The 12,324-nt window shown below is 34.2% G+C and overlaps 1 protein-coding gene across 2 annotated transcripts in view; it reads right to left on the bottom strand.

Annotated features, from left to right (window-relative positions):
- The window catches only part of LOC117214556 (brain tumor protein), a 99,925-nt gene that overhangs the window by 69,717 nt on the left and 17,884 nt on the right, over positions 1-12,324 (bottom strand). The window lies entirely within an intron of this gene.

The raw sequence follows: 12,324 nt of genomic DNA, 5'->3' as shown, positions 1-12,324 counted from the left end.
ATCGAAGATTTTATATTGTACGAAATAAACTAAATTACAAGTTTATTATTAAGAGACTTGGAAAGCTACAAATAGAATAAAGCTTTTACGTTGCATTCTGAGAGAATGCAAGATTATGTACCTTGATAAATGTCCAAAACGAATAAAACGAATGCCGTGTATTACGTAACAGTACGAATTCGTCGAATTCCATCCTTACTAATTAATTGCCAATTACTACAACGTCTTCCGATAAGTGTTATCTCGAGATAATAATTTCAGAAAGAATAGGCAATGGCCAGTGAACGTGATGACGAAAGCAGCATTCCCCTCCAAGCAGAAATGAAATTGCATTACGAAATATTAAGCCTGTATCGTATCTTTTAACCTACGCATAAGTATCGTTGTCAAAAGTGTTTCAAATAAATGCTCTTCCATCTACATCTTTATTATCATCAAATTATGCTATTGCATACTTTTATGCCATATTTATCGTTATAAAAATACTGTGAAACCTTCTTATCCAACAACATTTGCTTTACGCGAAACCAAGTCCAATCTCTTGGCCATCAGGCTGAAATAAATAAATACATCGCATCTAACAACATCTATTTATGAAATAAGAAAACAAACCACTTCTCTGCCTGCCTTCGGAAGCTACAAAACGATACGTAACGAAGTCAAACAAATATTCTATTCTTAAAAGTACCTGTCATTCTGGAACAATGCGTTATCTTGTGTTCCTCTTTGGCAATTGTTTCACGAATGCGTGGCAAAATAATCGTGGAGCGTTACACGGTTTGAGAGTGAAAATTGTTAAAACATTTGATCCCATATTATCTGGGCAATTAGATGGCTTTTCTTTAAAAACAAAGTGTCTGTCAATAGATCGAACGTAATCGAGCGGCTAAAAAATGCTGCTCGAGATGCGACAGCGAACATACCTTTCGAAACGCGTGAGAATATAATGAAAATTGGAAATTTTGAAACGAAAAAATTGAAAAAATATAACGAATGCAATTGAGATATTTCTCACAATATATATTCCATGCATAACCTTCGAGTAGAAGAAAATAGTTAAACATGAAACAGTATACCCAGCATGGAACAGTGGTGTTTCTAAAAATCTGATAGATGAATATCTCACAAACGACTGTAGACTGTAGACACTTACTGAATTTGGTACCGCTCACGTTGTGATTCATCGGCCGAGCGAACGTTAATGTCGTGGAAGAATCCTATTACTTTGTTGCTGTTTGAAAATTTTCAACAGTGTGTTAATTTCACGCTCGTACTTCTTATTCGTATTATTATTACAATTATTTGTGGTTTTTCTTGTTGCTGATATACTTGTCTCTGATACCTGTGAGTATTTACGAGCCAAATATCGTACTTGTGACTTTGTAAAATTCCAAATATAGACACTGAGTAGTGGCCGAATTCTCCGATACTTTATATTTGAATTACTTTTTTTTCTATATGTTTTATCGGATACCCGGATATCCTGCTGCAGTATAAAGAAAAAGAGATGGTTCGAGCCATAAAAAGGATTGGAGAGAAGAAAGTGGAGTACATCAAAGCGGCAAACCACTTTCGAGTAGTCACAAATGTGCTGTAGCAAAGTTGGATACTTGGATTTGCGACTGGCGTAAATAGTTATTTTTTTACGTAATTCTTCTAAAATCTGATTTTATTACCAAAGAAGAATAAAATAAGAATAAAACTATTTTTTGTTCGTCTCCTATAAAAATATAACACCTAACGTGGATATTCCATAGTTGGGCACCATAGTAGGTACTTCGTACTTGGCTACTTTCCTCTGTTGATAAATAACTCGTATTGAAAAGACTGTTGCTTTTCATTTTCTCTGAGGCTGTTCTCACGCTATAGATTTCCATCGAGGACCTTGAAGTATTGATAATATTATTGATCGTCTGGGGGCACCCTAAATGTTATTGACAATGAAAATCAGTCAGCTATATATTGGCCAGCCTGTACCTAATCGTTGTAAGCCATTATAATACTCGTTGTTGATAACACACATAAGTAGTCGACTTATATAACGGAGCAAATGCTGTTTCACAAACAGAAGTTCCACAGAATATCGATCCACCCGTATGGAATGTATTATCGATACGCTGTATTCGCAAATCTAAGGCTACGCACGACTTTTAAACGAACGTACGATCGTACAGACACAGTTCTTCCGAGTAACAGTTGCAACACGCGGAAATCGACGAGCTAGTCGGTTTATGGTGCAGTAGTTACGCGGAAGTTCGAATCGCATCGTCGCATATGACGTACCGCGACGCTTTCGCACGTAATACTTTTGCACGACTGGTAAAAGTAAAATGATCGCAATAGTTCTAAATGGCAAGTAAAAAGTAGACTTTACACGCAGCTAGACTCTACACGTACTTATCTAGGACAACGGAAAAAAGTTACGTACGTATAGGCGATACGTGCGATTTTTCATATTTCTGCGCCAGATTTACCGCTCGCGTAAATTTAACAGTCGGATCGCAGATCTTTACGCAAACTCGTATTTTTACGGACGCGACTCAAAAAATTAAACTCGAGCAGATATTTATTCCATGCATTAAATATTACGAGAAGTATTATATTTGCGATATTTTATATTCCATTGCGTATTACGCGCGTTCTGGTTTTTTCAAACTTTCCCGTAAATAAATGGAGATCTATTAATAAGATCGATCGATCAATAAGATTAATTCACAGTTGCGGATTACTCCGCGCTCAATATTCGTTGATTTGTTAAGATAATAATGACAACAAAAAATCTATTGTTATTTAGAATGTACACGTATATATTGTTATGTTGTTGCAATATATATACATACGTTATAAATAAGAAGGTTTCGGATATTTCGTTATGTTTATTCATTATACGTCATTATCATTTTTAACAATTACTAAACACTTACAACGGAATAATTCATAATTATAAATCAATCCTAATTATCGATAGTGCGCAGATTTGTGCGTACTCGTGGGAAAGCTGAAAGTGCAGAAATGCATAGAATACTCGTATACTTCTACATATTTTACAACGTCAATTGTATTTGTTTCTTATGGAAAACCGAAGGAATCGATCATTCAACTGGAATTTTATGGAAATGCGATACGTCGTAATAAATTTTATTAAAGCATTAAAGCATTTCGTTTGGCAACGTAAAAGACGCAAATGAACTCAAATATTATAGGAATATTATACGTGATTCGATGTGGGAACAGCCTTGCTTCGGTTCGAAGTCACGTTACGAGCGACAGAACGAGTTATGAGGTAACAGCACGCATGGGAAGACATACCCTTTCACTTTGGCATTTCACTCTCACGGGAGCAGAGAACCTCTATTCCGATGATACGAACTGACGATCAGCGAAAGCGTAAAAAATAATTACGGTAAGCAAATTGTCATCGAGTTCCAAATCTCTGTCACACTTCCAAAACTACTTACTTTTTAAATGTAATAAGCGTAAGTCTCTTTCCAATTTTTTATGTTTTTCTAAATTTTCTATCAAAATAAATACCTACAGATTTGTAACAATTGAAATCCATTCCAAAACTATTAAAAATTAGAAGAAAGTAGCAAATTTGTAATGTTTGCTAATTCAAGTTTGTTAAATTTGAATTTGAAGTTTAGATTGTATCATAAATTCACGCTGTTTCTCTACACATCGTATTACGTATTCTTGTGACAAATGCAAAAACAGGACGAATTTATATTAAAACCCAATATTAATTTTTTTACCACATCTTTTATGAAAATATATTTACATACGTAATTGGCAGTACGGCGAAACAACACAAGATAAATGAGATGAAAAAACTAGAACTCCTCGTAATAATTAATCTACTCGAACAGACAAGTTTTTTACGTTGTCGATGAATATTAATTATTAGTAACACGTAATGATTAGTAACAATCGACGCTGGTCGAATGAAATCGTAGCGGCAGTCGAAAAAAAATTCGAGTCACCGATTACCAACAAAACCGGGGTTACCGATAAACAAAAATTCCAATTGTTTATATCAATAGTTACTAGCTAAGACTAAATTTGCATTATCGACGATTATCATTAGCTCGGAAATCAGAACAATTACAAATTAATATTTTCTGATGGTTTCGTTTTTTGAAAAATTTCCTTCTCACTTATCGATGAACCGACAACTTCCATTCGAGTAAAAATGTCTACTCGATGACTTTTTTACGTAAAGTGTTCAAAATAACCGTTACTTTGGATGTCTGGTTCCAAGTGGCTCGTATGTATATAATGTTGGAGAAATAAACGAACGAATTGAAAGCCAAGAGGCTTCAGCGAGAATGCGTTTCCAAGTAGACGCGATCAACGTCAGAGATATGTAAGTAGTTAGAGCACGTAACCGTGGTAACTTTCCCACAGTCTAGTGGGATCGAATCGCGATTAATATAACCCGCGCTAATACGCACGCTAGCCCAATGATCTCGCACGAGTACAACGAAACGTAATTGGCTTTCTTACTGTTTGTACGAGGTTACGTAAGATACAACACAACAACAGCTCGCCGGTAGAAGTCTATACGCGAGCTTTCGAGCACGATAGCGAGACACTTTCGTCTCTGTGAGCGAGCAGATAAGCCGAGGCAACTGTTCACCGGTGCAGCAGTGCAGTGCAACAGTGCAGTGTAGCAGCAGTGCAGTGACAACCGTTTACTTTCGCTGCCTAAGGCCCGTCCACACCGTGTCGCTCCTAAATAAGGATCGATCGGTACAGAAACGGGTTCCGTGCGAGGTAATCTCGTTAATTAGATACGCCATGGTGAGCGTATCTATCCTGCGAAACCGTGTTATGCGAAACTGTGCCGGTTTCTCTTACTCCGAATTTTTGTTTCGGTCAACGTGCGTAAAAACCGTTTCCTAAAATTCGTGGAACGACAGATTGAAATCCTGAGATTCGAAAGGTCGTGCATTTGTATCCGATTGCGTAACTTTGCCATTAAGGAGTAAGCACTCTGATTAAGCTTGTAAAATGTGCAGCCAATAAAATACGACAAACGCGTACATACAGCGAGAGGACAACACGATTTTTACACTTGGAACATAGAAATAGAAAGACAAATATCGTTTATATTATCGAATATATTCGAATATATCGAACTGTATATTATAGACAGCCACTTGTTCCATTAATGCATTCGTAACCGATGTAATCGCATAATGCCATGCAGTATCATCGGGTATCTCGCCGCATGGCCGATGACGACACGCGTATGTCATCGGTATTTTCAATCAAGTCTCGCTCAATTATAAGTATAAATAACGTTTAGACCTATTATATGCATGTTGTACAATTTTCTCATTCTTGAAATAAGTACCATTGCCTTTTGCGTGTTTCTCTTCTTGAAATTTCGGTCGTTCGACGTCGAGATTATTACGGATGTTCGATGACATACCGCGTATTCACGACCTAATAACTTTTATTTTCACATTGATTAGGTTCGTTTGTTGTTTTATCGTAAATGCAAAGAAAAGTTTTCAGACGTTCCGGGGAAACGCTTTACGACAGCATCGTAACATAAACTGGACATTGTACATAGATACTTTCGAAAATAGTCTGCTTCAAAGTACAAAGAAACTGGACTTAAAAGATAATTATTTCGTCCTGACGCAAGATGACTATCCAAAGCACGATGCCACTAATACGCGAGCGTGAAACGTGTATAATGTTCTGAAACACCTAAAAATGTACGATCCGCGGATATAAACGTTGTTGAAAATACACGCGACGACCTGTAACGAAAATTACGGAACCGGAATATTTCATCGAAGAATGATTTAAAAAGAGTTCTTTTCGAAGAGTGGAAAAATATTTCATTAAGGTATTCATCGATCTGATAAATTCAACGAGGCGACGGCTTCGAGTCATAATAAAATCAAAAGGAAACTCCACTGGGAATTAAGATAGTTGAAATATCGAAATAATTAATTTGAAAAGTGACTCTCTCCTAGATATTAGATAAACCTCGTTAGATTTTTGTCCTCTTTTAGATATTTGCTAATATTTTCATAAACACATCTTTGTTAAGAAAATTATTCTCCAGACTTGTAAGAATATGCGCGTGTTTTTTATTTTTTCAAATTATATCAACAAACGACGTTCCATCGTAATTTTGTTCAGATCAATTACCGTACGAATAATTTTTACTTTGGCTGTAACTACACGCTGCTTGCTCTGCCATGGTCGATAATAAATTTCAGCCACTTACATAAATCCGGAACTTTGATTTCACTTCTTTGAAGGCTTACATTACACGTAAGATCGTTTACCGGAGCGCGAATATAACTTCAACTTTTAATTACACTTTCTGTTTCGTCCTTTAATCGTCGAAAACCGGAAACTAATTAGCACAGTTGAAGTATTTCCGATGTTTTACATTATTTATCCAACACGTTAAAAGCAGTGGGTCTCAACCGATGCACCTCCGGAATTAAACATTCCAGTTTTATCAAGAGTCGAGTAAAACTTTTATAAATATTTACATTATGTTACATTTTACAAGTTCTTTATTCAGCTTTTAACTTCTCTAGATCTTTTCTTCTCTATTTTAAATGAACTTTGCGCGTCGACACTTTAACTCTGTAGTAAAATTTATCTTGTAATTTTGTATTCCATCAGTGAAAGTTCTAAAGGATCATACTTTTTAACAGACTTTTGGGGTAAAATAAGAGATGAAATTATATTTTTTTAACAGAACTATTTAAGGAATTAGAGACATATAAAAAAAAAGAAATTTCCTATCTGTGCAAAAATTTACGAAATAAATTTCTCAGTAGATAACTTCATTTTGTAAATGTTTTGTAGAAACAAAGAAAATAGCGAAAGAAATTGCTGTTCAAAACTATGATTAAACAAAGTAATAAACTATGAGTAAACTAAATAATAAATTTCATTCCGTCCCTGATTTTTAAAAAAGAAGCTTTACGGTTAGTTTTCACGAAAATAATAGCTCTTTTCGATTAAGGTATCCTTTCTTTGTTCTTACGTAAATCTGTGATCTATCAGTTTTATTAAAAGATACGTTCATGCATACTTTTATGGTTATAACCTTGGTGATTTCGATATTTCGAAAATTTTCCTTGTAATCTCGAAAATATTACGTGACTTCGAGAAGATGAACTGCTGCGCTAAAGCTTTCAACGATAGCAAGAAGATGGTAAAAAACGATACAAATAAATGTTTATAAATGTTCGACCGTACAAGAAGGAAATACGTGCTACGAGGAAGAATGCAGCTTTCAAATCATACATTTCTAACGTACGTCGTACGCTTTGGGAAAATGATCGTTCGGCTCTGAGGAAAACCGGTTTGTCTCGTAACAGAGGAGGCCTGGAAACTCGGGCCCAAATATTTCACGCGTCATTCAGGAATGCAACTCACTTTCTGAAGGTAAAGGTCTAGAAGAAACTGAAAAGATCGTTACGCAAGAGATTTCTTGGAATTGTCAAAAAAGCTGTGAAAAGAAACGAAAATTTCCAACATTTAAAATACGACTGTATTTCCTGAGTTTTTTTACCGAAACTGGCATGTTTCGGTGTTGTACTTTTTATAAATATCTAATTAGAAAAATTCAATAACGTTACGCGCCAACATTACAAATTTATTAATCTATATATCTATAGAATATTATCGATGATTGTTATAAATTGTCTTCTGTTTTCTATGATTAAGTCCTCCGGTATTTTACTCCAACTGTAAGCAGACCTTTATGCAAATTCATATTTTTATAAACACAAACTTTCATCCAGTTTTGCGATTCCAAATTTGAATGACAATCGTATAACTATCGTAAAGGTCATGGCACTTACGACGTGCGAAATTATTTCGTACTATTCGCAGAGATACGTTTCGCGTCAATGTTAGTATAGATACCGATTCCGTGTACGTTATATAATATCTTAACGATTCAATCTTGTGCTAAAATAAGACAATCGATTAGAAACAAGCGTATATAATGGATGCGCTAATTATTCGCAACTACATACCTATTTCGTATTCACGAATACATATTAGACACTTCCTGACAAACGAACTGTGCGTGATAATTCAGACACCTTACGCGTACTATGAATTTCTAGAGCGTGTCGAAAAATAAAATTTACGAGTTGATAAGACTTTATATTAAATTTTCATAACGTGAAATTGATTATTCAATAATAGACGAGAGTTCTCTTTATCGTGAAAAATGGTCTTGGTCGGTTGATGAGTATCGAATATATACAGTGGCTATAAAAAGTATTTGTACAACACCTTCGTATTTATCATAGCATTTATATAATAATTACTTAAAGCCACGTATATTAAGTTTCACTTTCTCCGCTATTATTAGTACGAACATAATATACAAATACTATGATGAGTATCGAATATGTACAGTGGCTATAAAAAGTATTTGTACACCTTAAGGCCACGTATATTAAATTTCACCTTCTCTGCTAGTATTCTTTCTCTGTTATTATTGATATAAACGTAATATACAAATACTAATATATGATAATAACGATAATAATATTAATTTATTTGTGCTTTAGGACCATAGCCTATTACGAGGAGGTTGTTACATTTATTCCCGGTTTTTTACATTACATCATATTGTTACATTGAATCTTTTTTTCTACCCTATATTGGTATTTTGTTGCCTTATGACACATTACTTTTTTTTATCCTAGTGCATAGAATACATGCACTAGGATAATTATATCTATTTGTATTTACATCTATATCTCCATATGAAAGTATCTTTTCCATATAAAAATATTAATATAATGATACAAATATTATATTAATATTATGAAAATGTAATGTAAAAGCTGATAAAAAGGAACGTTTCATAGGAAGATAAGAGTATGCACGAAACTCTTTGTAGCCACTGTTTGTAGCCACTGGAATAAAACTTCTTCACGACGATATTAAATTGATAGATTAGCTCCATCATTTACCAGAATCCTTTCCAGCTTAGAGGATTATTTGCTTCTTTCAATATGGGCTTACTTATCAAATTTATTTATATACAAGTTTAGCAATTTTCAAAGTTTAATACAATTAAACGAACACTTTCAGAAGACTCCATACAACGATAAACAATTTCCCGTGGGTAAACATTAGTTGTAAACGAGCGAACAAACTAAGAGAGAAAATTACCCGCAAGAGTAATTCTTTAAAAACGAAATACCGATATTCCGGTTGTAGCACATTCATTGATGGATTAAACATTTCCTCGGCCAGTTCAACGAATCTCTAATGAAATGGAAACTGATTAAACGCGCTTACGTAACACATTAGCGACAATACATTAATCGCAACGACACGTTGAGAAAAACAATACAGTAGGTACTTATTGATCCCGAACTCTATATACTATATTATATGTAGTATGCGTTTACAACCGATTGAATTAATACGACGATATACCGAAGATTCGATCGATCCGAGATTATATTTATATTCAATTTAAATTTTATTACGGAATATAGTTTTAAATTTTACAAAGCTTATTGGAAGAACTGAAAAAAAAATAAAAATTTCATTTGTGTTTCAAAACTATTTGTATCCCAAAAAGATCCAGTCCCGTATGGGCAACAAGCTAATCTAAGAAAAATTTAGAAAACTCACTTGCTTTTATTACTGTTATATAACGTCATATATTACTCCGATATTAATAAGCGTATAAATGTAATGTTAATTAAAATAGAATATCGTAAAAATTGATTATTAATTAAATTCTAATTTGTTCTTTGCATCGTGCCATGACTTATGATTATCTATGAGGATAAATTATAACAGTACGTATGTACGTTGAACGCGACGTGACATACAGTTATCTCGTATAAAGTATATTTACGCGGAATCACGTAAAAATGACTCACTGCAATGTTATGTAGCGTATATCCCCGTGTTATGAATGAAACGATTCTATAGGCTCGACGGGCTTATCAAGAATTCCCTTCTATTTTACAAGAATCACGATCATTTACAGATGCAAACGATCCACTTCCATTACCGTTTTCCCATATTCCAGCATCGTACAATATATGCTACCTACTTGTAGCAGTAAATTATTTCGTTTAAATTGTTCTGAGTTTAAGATTCGACGTGCTAGTAGCGATAGATCGAAACATACTATACGTAAGAAATATTTTATTTTCGAAAAATAAATTCGGTTACGTTCCGTAACCTTGGCATATAGCAAAATCTATCCCTCGGTGAAGACGGCCATCAACTGTAAAAATATAATTCGGATGGCAATAATCTCGAAAAACTGTCATTAAACAAAGCATTTTTACTTTGCCGTCAAGGCCCTTCTTTGTTACAAAATATGTTTCAGGTCGAGAAATTCCTCAGGGTTATCGCTCAAGCAGGTAGAAAATGGGAAAAGCGGATTTTTCTCACGTTTAACGGTCATTTATACCCCCGAGCAACCGTTGGTGGGCAGACCATATTCAACTTTTTTTCTGGTAATGTTATCCAAATCATTTATATCGTTGGAATTTTTTGGTCCATAAAATTCACGCGAAAAAATATAGCAACGTCGTTAATGAGCACCGTGGCAGCTTTTTAAACAAAATGAAGCAGTTGCGGTTTATCACATCAGCAGAGCGAATGAAATTTACAGAACAAAAACGATAACAGAGATATTAGAATTTAAATAATATTCTCATTATAAACAAATTGACTTTGTTCGAGGTGTTTGTTTTTACCGCCGTTCGATTTTGATCATCCTAACATTATAGCTGCATCTAATATTTCTCAACAGTAGGCGCTGTTCAGTCGTTCACTGACAGAAACCTCGTTGTGTCGAAAACGAAAGAAATAAATACAGGCGGCCTCCGTCGGCGAACGTGCGTTATTTCATTCGCGAATGAATCACCGATTCGAGCGAGACACTCGAGGGCATAAGTATAAAATCAGAGTTTCACGAAAACCTCTTTAACTCTAAGAACATTTATTGCCGCTTTCCGCGTTTTTAATGAAATCCAATTGCGTACGTACTACGAAGGTAGTCGCGCCAACTGCAATTCACTTAATACTTTTTAATCGCTGTCATTATTATTATACTTAAAGAGGAGAACAGTTGTTGAAAATTACATCGTTTTCAGATATTTACGCGTAAATATCCATCAGACCAATAGAAAAAAGTAACGAATCAGCGCACGAAAAAACGATATAGAATTAGCTTCAAGAATTATAAATAATGATTATTATCCGAGAACAAACGTAGAAATCTAAACGACTTGTTACAGGGCAGATAATAAGTAAGAATATCGTAAACATATTGTACTTCTTAAAAATGAGCAAATTAATTTAAGCACGGAAGGAATAATTAATGTTCGTTTTGGTTTCGTATTTGTATCTTGCACATCGAAGTAACGATAGTCATTTTCCGTTTATATAGATGTAATTGCTGAATATCAAACATCATAGTGTTTAATTATAAATGAATTTAATGATCAACCCACGTATGTTATACATTAACGATATAATTTTGTTACCATCGATGTAAAATAATACTTAACAAATAAGAGCATGTAAAATAGCGTAACGAGCGTTATACGTATCGATGCATGTATCGCTAAATTTACGTAATTTCATACGTACCAAACATTGTAATATACTTTTGTACACAAAGTAATCCATTATAAAGAGAGTAATAATTTACCGATTGATTTAAAATCAATTTCCTTAACAAGGTTTTGAACGATTAAATCGATCGGATCATAAGATTACCGAAATTTCACATTATCGCGTCAAAGTATATAATTAATGATTATACTTTTGAGTAATTATCCCCTGTCACCGGCACACGATAAACATCGCGTATTTTTCAATCGCTGCAACGTCTAATTAAGCTCTGCTTGCTACGTGATAACGTATCCACTAGTATGCATAACTTTGCGACGTGGTCAATTTTCAAAATGACATAGAAACGACAAGAGTTTTATTTTGTCTCGTACACGAACGTGACATTCGACAATAGCAGATCGTTTTACAAAACAATGATCGTAATTCTATATGGAGGTAATATGGTGAAAGCGATTTCATAAATGAAACGATAACGTTACACACGAACAGAGTTCTTAAATTACCAACTACATTGTCATAAAGAATATTCCAAAACAATCGATATTTTCTATCTCTACCAATTTGCTCCGATTTGCAATAACTTGTCTCTTATTTTAGAAATACCAGAATCTTCGCTATTTTTAATATCTAAATTCGTGATGTTTCCACTTTCTTAACATTCACGGAATATTTAATACTGGTGTACATTAATCGCTATTATTTTTC

The sequence above is a fragment of the Bombus bifarius genome, unplaced genomic scaffold, assembly GCF_011952205.1.
Source record: "Bombus bifarius isolate JDL3187 unplaced genomic scaffold, Bbif_JDL3187 scf7180000009201, whole genome shotgun sequence".
NCBI lineage: Eukaryota > Metazoa > Arthropoda > Insecta > Hymenoptera > Apidae > Bombus > Bombus bifarius.
This window is presented reverse-complemented; position numbering and strand designations above follow the sequence as displayed.